At 42.1% G+C, this 17,173-nt stretch overlaps 1 long non-coding RNA gene across 2 annotated transcripts in view; it reads left to right on the top strand.

Moving 5' to 3' along the window:
- Positions 1-17,173, top strand: part of LOC111090294 — a 104,104-nt gene that overhangs the window by 41,146 nt on the left and 45,785 nt on the right. The window contains exons 5-6 of one of the 2 annotated variants that reach the window (XR_005371478.1): positions 263-435; positions 992-1,183. The exons of the other annotated variant lie outside the window; for it this stretch is intronic. This is a non-coding gene — a long non-coding RNA (uncharacterized LOC111090294). The remainder of the gene's footprint in view (positions 1-262; positions 436-991; positions 1,184-17,173) is intronic. 2 annotated transcript variants of the gene reach the window in all.

Genomic DNA, 17,173 nt, shown 5'->3' with positions numbered 1-17,173 from the left:
TGTCCACACATGCCTTTTTGAGAGGCAGGCGTAACCTTCTTGGTCCCTGGGTGGCTAACCTCTGAGATTGTTTTGCCCATTTGCTAAAAATGACTATCTCTACCACTTGGTTAATTATGTGATTACAGCACCCAGTGACAAGGAGAAAATTAAAAATCCATGCTGCATTTTCTATAACACTTTATAGCTCTATGCAAAAGAGGGCAAATGCAATTTAGCTGAGCTGTGGTGAACAAGAGCTGTTTCCTTTCCCTCGTTTCAGCCCCTCCCTCATCTTCCCCTGGAGAGAAGCTGTGTTAGCAGTTGACTAAAGCAGGGAAGAGAGCAGGTGTGGACGAAAACATAAATTGCCATTATCCCTGACAATCCTGGACAGTGCCACCCACAGAGAAGGCGCTCAGCCAGATTTCCCCCTCCTAATTTCAATAAAGGCCAGTAAGTTGTGGACTTGTGGTGAGTACATTAGTGTAGGACACAGATTTAGCCTGGCCTCCACATTAGATCTTTATTTCTTTATGTTCACTCGTTGTGATCATGCCTCTTTTGAAAAATCCGAGATGCTCAGGTGGGGACTCACGGCTAACATGGCAAGATGACAGTTCTTGGAGCTGAGAGTTTGCCTCGTAGGTCTGGTGTCTGAGTGTTGGGCCAGAGTGCCCACTCTCTCTCAGCTTTAGTTCTTTCACTTATGAAATGGAGAGTTTTAAGATACATTTTTTTCCTCGCATTTTCTCACATCTCTGAAATCGGGATGCCCTTTTAACGGATGGTGTTTGAACATGTGTCACAGTTTAATTGACTTCACTTTTTCTTTTTTAGTGTTCCATAAAATAATATTGAGTCTTAGAATGGGCATTTTAGGTTTGATGGGAAAGGATACAGGCTTGTTGTAGGGATCTAAAGAGGAGAGCTTTGTAATTCACCTGGCCCTCTGCAATATTCTTAGACTCCACGGACATCAGTTCTAATTTCAGTACCCTGTGTCACTTAGACAAGTTCTTCAAACCGGACTCTCTCATCTGGAAAACTGGAATGAAGTCCCCCACCCCATCTCCTTGAGAATTATCAAAAGGCAGTTTAGGACCGAGGAACCAAATGAAGAACAGACATCAACGTTATTGACAGCATCTCTACCTTCTTCAACAGATGTTTGTGGATGCAAAGATTCATGGAGGATACAAAGGTGAAGAAAAGCTGGGCACAGAGGCAGTTTATGGTTTGTGGGTGGAGGTGGCATCCATGGTCACAATAATACTAACATAATTAATATAATTATATTATACATATATACATATAATACACAGTTATGCATGAATAATAATACTATTAACACAATGCTATTAATATTAATAATACTACTATAAGGTGGAATGGGATAGATGTGGTAACTGAGGTAGAAAAAGCATGGTGAATAGAAGAAGAGACAATTTCAGCATACTAGTGGCTTTGAGTCTTGAATTATGATTTCAAAAATGTAGAAATGAAGGAAGTGGCCAATGGAACATGTTAGCAAACAGTAGATTGTGCTTAAGAGGTGACGTACTATCCAGTTTGACTCCAGGGTGTTTGGGACCTTCAGGGGCAAAGAAGCAGACCTGGGGACGACTCAGATGGCACCACTTCCTGCCCACTTGCTCAAGCCCAGCACTCTGGAGTCAGCTCTGATGTCTTTCCTTCTTTTTCCTCTGCTTCCCTCATGTGATCCAGTGTATGTCCCCAATGACTCGATTTACCTCTCTCTGTCTCTTTTGCTCCCTCTTGGTTCCAAGCCACCATCATCTCTCACTTTGACTCCACAAGAGCTTCCAAATGGGCTCTCTCTGCTTCATCTTTTGCCCATCCTCAGAGTAGCCAAACTGACCCATTTAGGCTGAATATCATGTTAGTTTGCTTCTTGGCTTAAAATCTACGAATGGCTTCTCCTCAGAGATGGAATAGAAATCCAAATTTCCCAGTTTGCTGACAAAGCCTATGTGGTCCAGGAACTGCCCTGTCTCCACTCTCCCCTCCTACCATTCTCTCTCCCATGTACTTGGAGCTCTACCCTTTCTGGTCTTCCTTCTGGTTCCACCAGGACTTTGTCTTGGCTAGTTCCTTTATTTGACATCCTTATCCCCTAGAGGGTCACGTGGCTTTGCTGCTTGTTATTTCAGGTCTCAGCTTCAGTGTCACTTGTTTAGATCCCCTTCCTAACCAACCATCCTATGGCATCTCCCTGCCATTCTCTGTGACTCAGTTTCCTTTTCCTTCAAAGCACTTATCACCATTTGGAACTTTGGTTTGCCTGCTTGAGTTGTTTCCCTCCTCCTAGTCTATAAAATTAGGAATCTGGACTGTCTTATTTTCCCAGTATCTTCCATGCCCGGAGCAGTACGTGACACTTAAAAGCTATTTGTTGACCACAAAACCAAGGCTGGAGTAGCGGGTTGAGGCTAGGTTTTGGTGTACTTGGGTGTCACACTACAGAGTCTAGACTTTACTCGATAATCCAGAGGAGTGGCATTACAAGTCTGTGAGCCCAGGGCTAACACAATGAGAATGAAGCTTTGAGAGTGTGAACTAATGGTGGGATGAAAGATGATTTTGAAAGGAGCTTTGAGATAAGACGTCAGTTAGGAAGCCAAACCTCAAATACTAGACTACTTGATTTTTTCTAAAATATCTGAAAATATCTGATGATCTTCTGGCTTCTTTCTTTAGCCTGTGCATAAGAAATAGTATTTGGATGCTCACATAATTATAATACTTTAGACATAAAACCATTAGAGCATTCATCACTTTTGCCCTTTGTTCCCTCCTCTCTTCTCAGTGTTGCTACCCTGTGACCTTATGGAAGCTGAGGGCCCAAGTCTTGTTTTTCCCTTGGTCTCAGAGTCTGGTACAGTATAAGGCATGGAGCAAGCACTTCATGTGCATTTGCAGACTGAATAAATGTAAGAAGTAAACACTTTTACTGTGTTTTCAGAAGGTATTATCCTGAGTCATTTCAGGTTGGCCCGTAGGCAAAAATCCTTTCTCCTGTGGAAACCTAGAAATGAAGCCTTTAATGACCTGGGGATGCTGAGGTAGAGACAAAGGGATGATGATGAGACGATGGTGAGATTTTATTCTGGTTTCTTCTCTAGGCTTTGACCTATTATTACAGCATTTTTTCAGGTCATAAATGAAGAAGAGGCATTTAGATCATTTCCCGGAGTACTGAGAAGATATCTATGGTCATAATTCAGTATGTTTTATTTTGGGGAATGAGAAATCCTGTTTTCATTTCATTTGTTGTTGCTAAGCTCTGAAGATTGCCAATTAGCCCTTGCCCTCACTGGATGCCTCGGTACATTTTTAAAATTCGTGGTCCTTGAAAAAACACAGCAAACAACCCTATTATTTTTCTGCACTTTTGTGTCTTTATTATAGCACTTACTCTAGTCTGCCTTATATTATAGTTATTTGTTGGTGTTTTCTTTTTTTTTTTTTTTCTTCTTTGCTAGATTGGGAACTCTGTCAGGCAGGCACATGCTCATTCATCTCTTAGCATGGTGCCAGGTACATGGAAGAAGCTTAATTGATGCAGGCTGTATTGCATTTGTTGTAATTGTGCCTTAAGACACAGAGAAGGCACTGTTGTTTTCTGTTTCCTCGGGAACTAAGAGTTAATGCCATATTTTTCCATCTTTCCTTTTGAGCTAAAAATATTTGTACATTGCCTTCAGGTGATTCATAAAGATTATCTATCTATCTATCTATCTATCTATCTATCTATCTATCTAGTCTAAAAATACAGCTGTCTCTTCTGCAATGGACTGCTTTTTAGAAACTTGGCAGTATCCTTGGAATAAGACCTCCATTGGCATCTTCTGAATTTTTGCATTACTTTGCAACCTAAAGGATGTTTCCTGACTCACTGTCAATGAAGACTTCCATGGAGTTTTCATAAGAGGGGACTATGTGTGGAGTATAGGGTAGAATCAGACTTTAAAGTGATTCTTCCTTAAAGAGTAAGTAGTGGCAGAGGCTGTATGTGGTCTTGGGTTAAACTTGGGAGGAAAGTAGCAAACAGGGAATGGAAAGACCACCTTCCAAAGGGTAGCTTAGAAAGACCTGTGGAAATGGAGGCAGATGCTGGTGGCAAAAGGTTGTCTTGGTTGCCTGTCTGTCATCATGCGGGAACTCAAGATTCAGTCCATACTTCCAGAAAAACATCCCAGTTCCTTTCTTCCATGAGTCCTGGTTTCTCTTTGGGATTTGATTTTATGTTTCACAGAGCTAATTAAAAAATCATAGTGTTGATGTGTGGTTGGTGCTGGGGGAAGAGAAAGCTGGAGCCTCAGGGAAATGCATCAGAGTGATACCAGGAGACAGACGGTGCACTTAAAAGTTTCACAGAGGTGGTGCCAGCAGTTAAAAGAAACCCCTGTGAGCCAGCTTCAAGCCAGAGATCTTCAAATGATAGCTTAGGAGGGAGACTTTTCCAACAGCAGGCCATCAGGTGACTGATAGTTATTGATATCCAGAGAAAGCCATGGCACTAGATACAACTGAGCACAGAGTGGAGTATTATACAGAATGGTACCGTTAAGAAGGAAGGAGTTTCTTATTCTCTCAAGATAAATTAATATAAAAGATTCTTAAATAAGTGGTCATATCAATGATAGAGAAAACGATTGCTGTCAAATGAGTTAAATCAATCCTGGAGATGGACGAGAGATTATTCCAGTCTGGGTTGAACAAGCCAACATCCACAAGACATGCAAGGTTGTGATTTCTTGGTTTCTAGATTGTTTGCTAACCTGAGTCACCGAAGGTGAGGGCACTGACCATAAAGCTCTAGTTACAGAGGTGAAACCATCAATTCATTCTTCTTGGCAATGTAGTTTTCCCTAGAGGCTGGGAGAGGTTAGAGACGGCTCTGCACAGAGGCAGCAGAATGGCCCAACCACCCTATGGCTATAGCTCCCTGGTATAGGTTAGAGACCCCCTGGGATGGACAACCAGGCAGCCATGAGAATTGCCCAGGGAGATGGTTGTAAGATTGTGGTAAATGATTAAGGGGGTGGATGGCCTCAGCATGAGCCCAGCACCAGCACTCACTAGCTGTGTGACCTGGGCACGTAATTCATGTTTTTGTGCCTTGGATTCCCTACCTGTCAAGTGAGGATGATAAGGGTACCTCCTGCATGGGCTTTTTCTGTGGGGGATAAATAATAACATTAAGTATTATAATAGAGCAGTTACCCACGAACTAGAGCTTATGGGCCAAATCCAGCCTGCCACCTGTTTTTGTAAATAAAGTCTTATTGGGACTCAGCCATACCCATTCATTTCACATTGTCTGTGGCTGCTTTCATGCCACAATGGCAGAGCCGAGGAATTGTGACCGACACCATATATCCCATAAAGCCTAAAGTATTTATTCTCTGGCTCTTGACAAAAAAGTTGTCCTGACCTCTGTTAGGGGCTTCCAAAGGCAACCATGCCAATCAGGAGGGACAAGACCACTAAACACATGAGAAAGGGAATTTGCAAGATCTCTTATAGTTGGCAGATAAGAAGACTGGGGAACATAAGTGGGGTGGTGGAGTGTGACTCACAGCTCTAATTTTCCCTAAATTCACACGTCAGTTATATGAAGAACACAGCCCTGTTGTGTTTTTTCCACTGCAGCATATAACTGGTGCATAGCGTTGCACTGCCTCTCTGTCAGAGCACCAGGCTTTCCTTGCTGGGCAAGTGTGTGGATTGCTTGAGGCCTTCCTTGTTGTCCTCGGGCTTCCTACCTGTCTTTCCCTGATCGTGGAATACAGTTGTGTGTTGGGGTCTTCCCAAGCAGGATGGCAGGGAGCGAGATGCCAGAGCACAAGAGGTGGAATTGCAATTTTATTTGATGGGAAGGGATTTTGTTTATTGTGTTTGAGTTAGCATGTTTCTGTGAACACCCCTCAGGCAGAAAGGAATCTGCAGCCTCATAAAAATCAGTGTAGTTTCTGCCGATCACAGATGTGGGCTCACTCAGGGAAATGCTCAGATAAATGCTTTGAATTTAAAGCCTCAGGGGACTGGACAGGTCTTTTTGGTATAATTGGAAGAATTCATATAAACCAACTTTACCCCACATATCCTATTCCCTGCCAGGGGCTGAAGTCTGACAGTTGACAGTCACACGTTTCAGGATAGATCTGAAGGGTCCTTAGGAAGGAGACCCGTATTTTGATGGTATTTATAATACCCTGTTATCTGGGGGAGCTGTCTCCTAAACCAGCAAACATATTTGAAAGGTTAGAGTCTTATAATCATTAAATGACAAGGCCAGTAAGGTCGTAGAGATCACTGACCAGCTCCTCTCTGTAAGGCAGAAAACGAGGGCCAGAAATTAGATGAGACCTATTCACAGCCATGCCGTCAATCACAAATCGATGTTCTGACATTAAAGGAGGTAAGATAAAAGGTCTGGGTCAGTGGGATCTCCAGACCTCTAGGGTGCCTTGAAGGTTTTATTAGATTTGTGAGTGGTTTTCTGCTACCTGTATTTACCCACGTTAAGGTCAAGTAGGTTAACTAAAATGTCGGGTTTTATCATTTTTGTTAGAAATATATTAACCTGGTGTGTTAATATTGGCTATTGCATGTAACTGGAAAGCTCTGATGGACATTTCATATGTATTATATAGAAAATCAGAGCTTATTATTGCATAAATATGTGATATATATGATATATTTATAATAAAGCTGGAGGCCCAATTCTATCCACATTTTTTTTCTAAGTATGGCATCCATAAGGGGATGCCTAATAAAAAGGAATTTCTAGTGGAGAAATCATTTGGAACCACTGATCTAGACCAGGAATCAACAACCAATAGCAGGCAGGCCAAACTAGTCTTTGTAAATAAAAATTTGTTAGAACTCAGACACGCTCATTATATTGTCCTATGAAGGAGTGAACCTGGGAGGGAGAGTGACCTGTCCCTGGCCATTTGGCCATACCTAGAAGAGTCAGGCCCGAAACCATGTTTTTAGTTTCCCTCTTTGGTTACCCTACCCCGCTTGGTCCTGCACAAACCTGCTCAGGATCTGCTGCTCCAATTACTGCCCATTTATATTAAGAGGTGATGGGATCCTATGCAGAGGAAGATTTTGAAAAGGGGAAAGGAGGCAAAAGTCTGGAACATGGGTGACTCTTGGTATCAGGGAGGTCACGATGGGGGAATTAGGGCTGGGTCCATGGTAAGAGCGAATTTATCATTAGGTGTAGCCACCTTTTTCCACCTGATGTCTTAATTTTTTTTTCTTTCTGCTAGAGACTTAATTACCTGTTATTGAATCAGCATTTATAGGACACATACTATGCATCAGGCCCTGGTCATGGCTTTATAAGCAGATGTTATCAATCCCTATGACAAACATATAGAGCAAGGGACTATTTTTATTCTTATTTTAAAAAAAATATTTGAGATAAGAGAGCAGAACTAGAGAGAGAGAGCATAAGTGGGGGGATGAGGTTGGGAAGGCAGAGGGAGAAGCAGACTCCCTGCTGAGCAGGGACACCAATGTGGGGCTCAATCCTAGGATTCTGGGATCGTGACCTGAGCCAAAGGCAGATGCTCAACCCACTGAGTCACCTACGCGTCCCTATTTTAAAGATGATGAGACAAAGGCACAGAGATGTTAAGTAACATGCCCACTGTCACAGAGCTGGAATGTGGTATAACGGGGGTTTGAATGTATTAAGGGAAACTCTAGAACTGGTGTCATCAGAATGGCCCTTTTTATATATTCTTGTTGCTTCTCTGACGACTGGGCCTGCGATGGTAGGGAGAGGTGCTCTTTTTTTTTTCTTCTTCTTTCCGAAAGAAAGCAAAATTTACATTTATATTAACTATAATTTCATTCTCTGTGACTCAGCACAGAAAACCTTTCTGTGTCTTCTTACAGGATGAGGCTGCTCATCCTTCAAACACCCTACCAGGAAGAAGCAACTAATAATATTAATAATACTTACCTCCTGGTTTACAAGGCCCTGCTCTATATAATTTACCCCAAGAGACCAGGATGCTCAAAGACAGGGAAAGAATAAGAAGATTAGTTTTTAGTGAAGGAAGTTCTGTAACTGGATGCAAACTATAACTTGAAAATAATAAACAAGTCCAAATGGAATTATCTTTGAAACTGTCTTTAATATGATTACAAGTGAAATAATCTTGGGACACCCGGGTGGCTCAGTCAGTTAAGTGTCTGACTTCAGCTCAGGTCATGATCTCAGGGTCCTGAGATCGAGCCTCGTGTCAGACTGCCTGCTCAGTGGGGGTAGCATCTTACATAGCTAATAGTATAATATCAAAACCGGGATATTGACATCGGTGCAGTCCAAAAAGCTCATGCAAATTTCACTAGTTTTACATATGCTTATTTGTGGATATGTATACATGTATAGTTCTATGCAATTTTATCACGTGCACATTTGTTTAAGCACCACTGTAATCAAGATATGATATTGTGCCATCACCACCAGGACCCCTGGTGTTACCCTTATAGCCACCCCCATGCCCCTCTCAAGTATCATCCCAAGCCCCTGGCAACCACTCCTCTGTTCTCTATAATATTGTCATTTTAAGAAAGTTCTGTAGATTCGATCATAGGGTATTTAGCCTTTTGAGATTGATTTCTTTTTCACTCATCATAATGTCCTCGAGATCCATTAAAGTTGTTACACATATGAAAGTTCATTCCTTTTTATTGCTCTGTAGTATTCCCATGATGTAGATATACCACTGTTTGACTACCTGTTTAAGAACATTTTGGTTGTTTCCAGTTTTGACTATTTCTGTGAACATTTGTGAGTAGTTTTATTTTAATATATAAGTTTTCATTTCTCTGGGATAAATGCTTAAGACTACAATATTGCGTCCTAGAGTAAGTAATGCTTAGTATATAAGAAATTGCCAAACTATTTTCCAGAGTGATTGAGCTGTTTTACAGTCCCACGAGCAATGTATGAGTGGTCCCGTTTTTCTGCATCTTCACTAGCATTGGGAATTATCATTTTAACAGTTCTGATAGCTTTGTAGTGACTTATTATTGTGGTTTTAACTTATATTTCCCAAATGGCTAATGATATTGAACATATTTTCATGTGCTTATTTGCAACTGAATATCCTTCTTAGTCTCTATGTACTATGCCCATTTTCTAATTGGATTACTTGCTGTTGAGTTTTGAGAGTTCTTTATATATTTTAGATATAAAGCCTTTATTGGATATGTAGTTTGCAAACATTTTTTCCTACTCTATAGTTTATCTTGTCATCCTCCTTATAGGCTTTCTTTCCCCACCCTGAGTAAAAGTTTTTAATTTTATTAAGGTTCAATTTGTCAATTTTTCTTTTGATGGACTATGCTTTAGGTATCAGATGAAATCTCTACAGGAGGGTAGGAGTTGGCTGGAGTAATGGTATGGAAGGGACATGGAGGTTAACCACAAAACACTAAAAGACTAAGCATCCCTTTCATTCTCCCTGCATGAAATGTGGCCTTATGCTTTGTTTTAATGTCAGGCCATGGATGGGGGTACGGGGAGAGTGCACATGGGCATGCCTTGAAGGTACAGTAAAGGAGACAGTAAAGGAGATGGGGTGTCAGTCGTATGGGCACAGAATAAAACCCTCTAGAGCCAAGAGTTATCTCTGAGAATTAATGGACTGCTTTCTTCCAGCCTATTCAAATAATCCAGCTCATTTCATGTGAGATAAATTACAGGACCTTGCCACCCTGGCTCCCCCGGGATGACATTTCTGTGATTCATGGCACTTGCCCCTGGGGAGGCTGAAGTGGGGAGAGGGCCTGCCTTACTGACTGATGACTTGTGGCCTGCTGACCTCGCCGCAAGGATGCTGCTCAAGGAGCAGGGGTGGGGGTGGGGGTGATGTGAATTTAAATGACAGGACAGGCTGGGAGTGTGCTCCTGAAGAGGTACACTCTTAAGGACCACTGTCAAGTTAAATCCCAGCATCAATGTTGGGCATTCTAAGGAAACTGATGTGACTTAAGCAAATACCCCAAGTGGCCTGAGTTTAGCTTTGTTGTGCTTGGCTTTTGTTATTGTTGGTGGTTCTGTTGTGTAGGTTATTTTTGAAGGGAGAAGAGAATGCTAAATATAAGCTAGAAATGATGCATGCAGTCTGCCAGAAATGGAGTCTAGAACATGATCTTTAGTGGCCAGAGGATTCTACAGGGTGGCATGTGTATCTGGTCCTTTGCATGATGGAGATTCATGGGAATTAACCATAAAGCAGCACTCCTCCCCCCATCCCTTTAAACCTATTCACAAGAGCTGGTTGTCCTGCCACCAGATAACAACTCTGACTTTTCTGGTTAACTCTTTGGTAGTATAAAATCCAACCAATACTTGAAATAACAAACAGCCTAGTTTCAGAAAGTAGAATGTGGACCGCTTCAGTATAACTAGTAAGTCCATTCTGTCTCCCCATTAAGACTTCTCCCACCGCCTCCAGCTCCAGCCAGTTTCCAGCGGGGAGAGAGGTGTGTGGTCCACTTCTCCTCTGTTTCCTGCCTTGTCTGACTACCTGTTATTTCTTTTTTTTTCTTTTTCTTTTTTTAAAATAAAAAAAAAATTTTTATTTTTTACCTGTTATTTCTGACCCCTCTAGGTTAGAGACAAGAAGGCAGGTGGAAGGACCAGGGGAACAGAATATTATTTAATGGGCACTGTTGGAAGCTGGCTTCAAGCTCTCTAAGCTTGGCAGATATTTAAAATAGAATCTTCCTCCCTTACGTTACTCTGGTTGGTCCTCTGGAGGCTCATCTCCCAGTTCCTACTGGGCTCTTACCAGCTATTCCCTTCTTGCAGCAGAGATACTTGTACTGTGGCTGGTCCCTTACTCCCCTCACAGCCCGTGGGAATTTGGCACTACCTTCAGCTAGCATCTCTCTAGGACAGACACTCCTCTCTTTCTTGCCTGTTTTTCTTGCTCTGTTATCCAACAACAGCAGACATTTACTGAGACCTTATTGCATGTAAGGCACCAACGGGAGAGGTTTGCGTTCTTTACTTCCCCACAAGTCAGAGAAGCATGTACGATGATTGTTTTGCTATTGAGGAAACTAACACCTGGAGAAAGAGAAAATAGTCTGTTTAATATCGTGGAGCTGGTAACTAGCAAAATAATAGTAAAAAAAAAAAATTAAAAAAACTTGACTTCAAGACTGCCTGGCTTTCTTTCTTTCTTTTTTATTTATTCGAGAGACATTGAGAGAGAGAGAGAGAGAGAGGCAGAGACACAGACACAGGCAGAGGGAGAAGCAGGCTCCATGCAGGGAGCCCAACGTGGGACTCGATCCCAGGTCTCCAGGATCATGCCCTGGGGTGAAGGCAGCGCCAAACCGCTGAGCCACCTGGGCTGCCCCTGCCTGGCTTTCAATCTCTGTGTTGTTTGGCTTTATACCTTAAGTTTAGGATTGCTTTGTTTGGAAGCAAAAATCTCAAGCCACGCTTTGTTCTTACCTATTTCCCTGTCTTTTGATGGGAGAAATGAGTTGACTCTTTTGAAACACCGAGAAAACTTTACCCTTTAAAACATCAGCTCTTCACCCTATACCTCTAGCACCCGGAGGCGTGTTTTCTTCGCCCCCTTTGGGCCACTTAATTACATTCTCTCTTCTTTGGGAGCAAAGCTGACATGTAATTATTTTCATGATTAACACTCTTGTGCAGCTAATTGTAATTATGCCTTATAATCACAGTTATGCTCGTCAATTACTCATTCCTGCCTCACTTGAATGTTTTTCTTTATCTCAGCTTCACCAAGCTGATGGAGTGAATGTGCCTGCTTCTACCCTCCTTCCTGCCCCCACTCACAAATATAGACACACACACACACACACACACACACACACACACACACACTCTTCTGAATGATGCATGACCATTATCTGGTCTTCTCTCTTTGTTCTTACCTTTGTTCATGCTCTGTTTCACTGTGCTATTTCACTGGCCACTGCCATTTGCCCCTCACTTTTGGCTTGGCATGTTTTTAATTGTCTCCTATTGACCCCGTTGGTGAGGGAGGGGTTATGGCCAAGTACATGAAATGGGACATAGGCCAGATGAGCTCAATGGTACTTTATGAGTCACAGACACTCCCTGCCCTGAGGAGGTGAACACTGGGCCTTGCAGGGCCAGATGGCAGCTGGGCTTGGGAACCCAGTGAATATCCAGGGGCTGTGGGAGGCAGACTTTGTGTTGTCTAGAGGTCAGAGTTACCCTAAAAGGAAGCAATTGGCTTATTTCAATAATAGTGTGGGCTGACAGGTATCTGACACTTGCTTCTCTGGGATACATAGAAAATAACGTGATGCCCACTACAAGGAGAGTCTTGTAGCTAAGTTTTATCCACGGGAACACAGTGGAGAGTGGGACTTGCTGATGAGTCATTCAAGAATGTCACCAGGTGTTGAGCCAGCACATAATATTAGGCCTTATTCTAGGCCTTAGGCTCTACTGCTGTCTCCTCGAAGTGGGAAGTTAGTTTGCTGTAACATGAAGAAGTGTAAGCATGGGCCTTGGCAGTGGACTGGGCAGCTTTGAGCCTTTGGATCACGGGAAAGTCACATAACATTCCTGTGCCTTGATTTCCCCACCTGCAAATGGGAATAATGTGCACCTTCTTCATCAGGCAGTTGTGAATACGAATCCAGTTCTGTGTTGTCTCTACAGCCCTTGGCTCAGGGCCCAGCCCACTCCATATTGCTCAGAACATTCATCCAGTCTTCGGAGCAAGTCTCCTTCTGTTTTGATCTTTGAGTGAGCTCTCAAGGGTCTCAGGGACAACTAAGTCCTCTCTGCTTCCTAAGATGGTTGAAGAAAATGATGTGGCCTAATATGGTTCTAGATTACAGAACTCAAATTCTGGTGGCCGGCCACACTGGGCTCCATAAAGAGGAGCTGAGTGCAGTCTCTCTAGACCTAGTGCATCTCTCCCTCTCACCTCCCTCCCTCTCAGTCCAGGGCCATTCAATCACTTAAATCATCAGCACCACACACTGTTCACTTTTCCTCAAATATGCTCCGTCCTGGGCTACAGCCTGACCTACCTCAGGGGCCTCAATTCTATATTGGGCTTCACGAGTTTCAAGACACGTGGGGTTGACAATCAGGCCGCCCCGATGCTGCTTCAGGGATGCTCTCCATCATCTCTGCCTATCAAAAGCTCTAAATTCATTAATCTATTTTATTCTTCAAGGCCCAGGAGGTATCTTCCCATGAAACTCCTTTATTCTCTTAGCAGGACATGATATTGTCCTTTTCTTGTGCCTTTATTTATGGTCTGTTCCAGGCTTGGACACTTACCCATCATAACTGTGTCTTGTGTTGCTGATGATACTTTTATAAATGCAAATGTCATCATCTGCCTAAGATGTGAGTCTGGTACAGGGTGGGCACTGGATGTACTGTTTCTGATTAACCTCCTGAAAACCATGTGTGTGCTCCTGAAGCCTGGTGGGATAGCATGCGTGGTCCTGGAGGAGTAGGAAAAACAGGGCCCAGGGTTTTGAGAGGCAACATCTCCTGACTCCTATTTTTGGCTCAACTGCTGATGCTCTGCTTACATTTTGCTGTCTGGTGGAGAGAAGCTGATCCTGGGCTTGGTTTTAATTTCTGACCTCAAATCTGAGTCACGCAAACTAGGGCCCTGATCCTGGAGAGTTTGGTAGCAAGATTTGCTCTGGAAAAGCGGAAGAAGGAAAAGCGGAAGAAGGAAAAGCAACTAACATACACTGAGTGCCTTATACATGCATCCTATGACAGCCATTACCACCCTACAAATCACATCTCTCTGTTGCAGACATCGTGCACAGATTGTACAGGGGGATTCTCCAGGAAGCAGGCTCTGAGCTGGAGACTGGCGTATGAGGAATATATTGGGGAGAGTTCCTGGGTTTAATGGGGAAAGAAAGGAAGCAGGAGTTGGGTAGAGGAAGAGGTTGGGCCACTATATAGTCACAACAAAGGCTTTGGTCATTCCAAACACATTTCTTGTCTTCCTTGAATCCATGGCCTCATCTCTGAAAATCACTTCTCATAGTGCAGGCCCCAGTGCTGGGTTTTCCTCTGACACCTTTATCTTGATCTTTGATGACCTTTGATCTGCCAGGAACAGGTCCTGGACCAAAGTTGGGCCCATCAACTGTTCTTTCCTGGGACCGACACACGGGGTACCAGTTAGTCCGAGTGGTGGCAGTCATTTTATGTTGTATGCATGGAATGTTGAGAAAGTCAGTCTGGACAGCATGTTAGCTATAGCTAATAATATTAGTTATATACTTGAATGTTGCTAAGAGAGTAGTTCTTAAAAGTTCTCAGTACAAGAGAAAATATATTTGAAACTATGTGTGGTGATGGATGTTAATTAGCTTCGTTGTGGCAATCATTTTGCAATATATACAAATAACAAACCATTATGTTGTACACCTGAAACTAAGATAATGTTATATGGCAATTATATCTCAAAAATTAAAAATTAAAAAAAGAGACAGTGAGACAAACATAATGCTTCTCAATCTTATCAGTAATAAGAGGAATAAAAAAAAAAGAGGAATGGAAATTAGATTGAAATACCAATTTTCACTGGTGAGAATGACCACTATTTAAAAGAATAACGGTGGGATCCCTGGGTGGCGCAGCGGTTTGGCGCCTGCCTTTGGCCCAGGGAGCAATCCTGGAGACCCGGGGTCGAATCCCACATCAGGCTCCCGGTGCATGGAGCCTGCTTCTCCCTCTGTCTGTGTCTCTGCCTCTCTCTCTCTCTCTCTCTCTGTGACTATCATAAAAAAAAAAAAAAAAAAAAAAAAGAATAACGGTATTTGGGGTTGGTAATGGTATTGAGAAATAGTGCACAGTTAGATTACAAAATTGAGTAAAAAATGATGATAGAATTCTGGAGAGCAGTTTTATACCATGTCACTAAAGTCTGAGGTAAGAACTTTGACTTCTAGAAATCTCATTAAAAAAACAAACAAAAAAAAACCAAAACCAGTCTATAAAGAGACAGACATGATAACTCATATAACACGTGAGGTCAAAAGGAGGTGAAGTGACAAAACTCCTGGATTCCTGAGGATTTAATGTTTCTTAGTCCTCTTTGCTTGTGAGGCCTGATTGCTCTTCCCATCCTTGGTTCTGTAAAATAGCCTGGTGTTCTCTTCTTTTGCACCTTCCCTTTCCTCAAATCAAAGATGGCTTCTGTTACTTACAAGGAAAAGAGTGTTGAGTAAGAGTACAGATGATAACCTTGAGGTTCAGAGAGTTCGAGGAACTTATCCAAAATTACACTGCAAATCAGTAACAGAACAAGGATCGAAACGCAGGTTACTTTCTTTCTTTCTTTTTTTTTTTTTTCCAGCAGAAATTTTTTCTGTAGTGCAGTATTTCAAATGTAAAATTAACTAAAATAAAGTTGAAGCTTTGGAAGTATTTTATTCATTTACACTTGTTAAAGCTTTTAATGTTTTAAAGCAAATTCCTGTCAGTATTTCAGTAGATTTGATCAATTTAAAAAACTTGGGTATAGGCAGAGTAGATACTATAATCTTCATTTTGCAAATAAGGAAGCTGAAGCCTGGGTCTGGAACAAAGTTGAGAGAGAGAGAGAGGGGCTGAATTTCAAAGATGAGTCCAACACATCCAGTTTGGTCTTCAATATCCTCTTCTCTGGATGAGTAGAGTTGACTCAAAAGGGGCAGAGGCCAAAAGACTCTGTTAGATGTTGGCTCCTGTGGAGTTGGAGTTAGAATGAACATTTTAGCTGAGGAATCATGAAATGCTGAGAACTGGAAGAAGCCAGGTTCTGAATGCTGTGAAGATCAGGGACAAACACCAAATACTAGGACCAGAGGGAGTCCCTTGGATCTTATAGATCCAGAAAATTGAAAAAAATGTTGAAGCGAACATGAGGAGACCCCTAGATCTGTGTGGTTTACTGTCTACCGAGGGTGCCTGCCATGCTTATTAGGGTCAACCTAAAGAACCAGAGTCGGGGAGATAGTATCATGTGATACAAGGTTGGCTGTTCTGTATAATTTTTCCCACTCAGTATTGAATTCTTTTTCAGAATGAGGCCAGGTATAAATAAATAATAAACAAACGAGGAAAGGAAGAGTGCTTCAGGCTAATGTGAAGTTTCATATAATCACTCTCACTTCTTTGACTCTGAGCTATTATCTTTGGAGTTTTGAAAATAAATCTAATATAGACTACAGATACTTTGAACTCTGTAAGTCATAAGTTTTAAGATAGGAATAGAAATGCAATTTTCTTTCTGAAAATTTTCAACTAGTGTATCTCATTCATGACCTATTCCAGATCTCCATTCGGCAGTCCAGTGCCAGAATTCTGTTGATTATACTCTATTGGTGCATGGGTGCATGCTCTTTGTCATTGGCTAACAAATTCCTACATGTGCTTCTCTGTTGGAGATTCTGGTGAGCAGAGAAACCATGGTTAACTGGCCAGTCTGCATCATTTTATTCTAATATTTCCATGTCCACTCTCTATTCTTCTGTCGGCCTGATGACAATAGCATTGGTCATCTGAAAGTCCAATGGGTTTTTCTATGGGTATTCAATGGAATCCGATGCATAATTTTTTTTTTTGAGAAGGTAAATATGCATCTTCAAGAGATTCAAAAGAGAAGTGGTTGTGTGTGTTGTCCACTTTAAGAGTATAACAGCCAGTTATTTTGCCAGCAAGATGGGTTTATTGGGGAATAGCAGAGGAATTGGAATTAGGGACATGCAAGCTATGACAAACCATAGTTAGTCTGGAGACCAAAGGAGAGGAACGTTACTTTACAGGAAAAGATAGGAAGTTAGGAGGGGCTGCTTTGAGAAGAAGTTCATGGGAGCAAAGCAAGAGCTCTGGGTGATGATGGTTTCTCAATAGTTGAGCAGTATTTTTGTATTGGCAGAGCTTGTTGCTGGACAAGGAGGCAAGGTAAGAATCTGCCCATTGGGTCTACATTTGACAGAGTGGTAGTGTGCGAGAGCTCCCCTTTCTGGCTTCCTGACTTCACTTAAAATAAGGTTTCCTTTATTCAGTTTCACAATGTGCATGTCAGAGTGTATGTATACCTGCAGCTGTATGTGTGGGTTTGTGGGAAGAGGTGAGCAACAT

This window comes from Canis lupus, chromosome 16, assembly GCF_011100685.1.
Source record: "Canis lupus familiaris isolate Mischka breed German Shepherd chromosome 16, alternate assembly UU_Cfam_GSD_1.0, whole genome shotgun sequence".
Taxonomy (NCBI): Eukaryota; Metazoa; Chordata; class Mammalia; order Carnivora; family Canidae; genus Canis; species Canis lupus.
The sequence above is the reverse complement of the archived record's forward strand: the minus strand, read 5'-3'. Positions and strand labels throughout refer to the sequence as shown.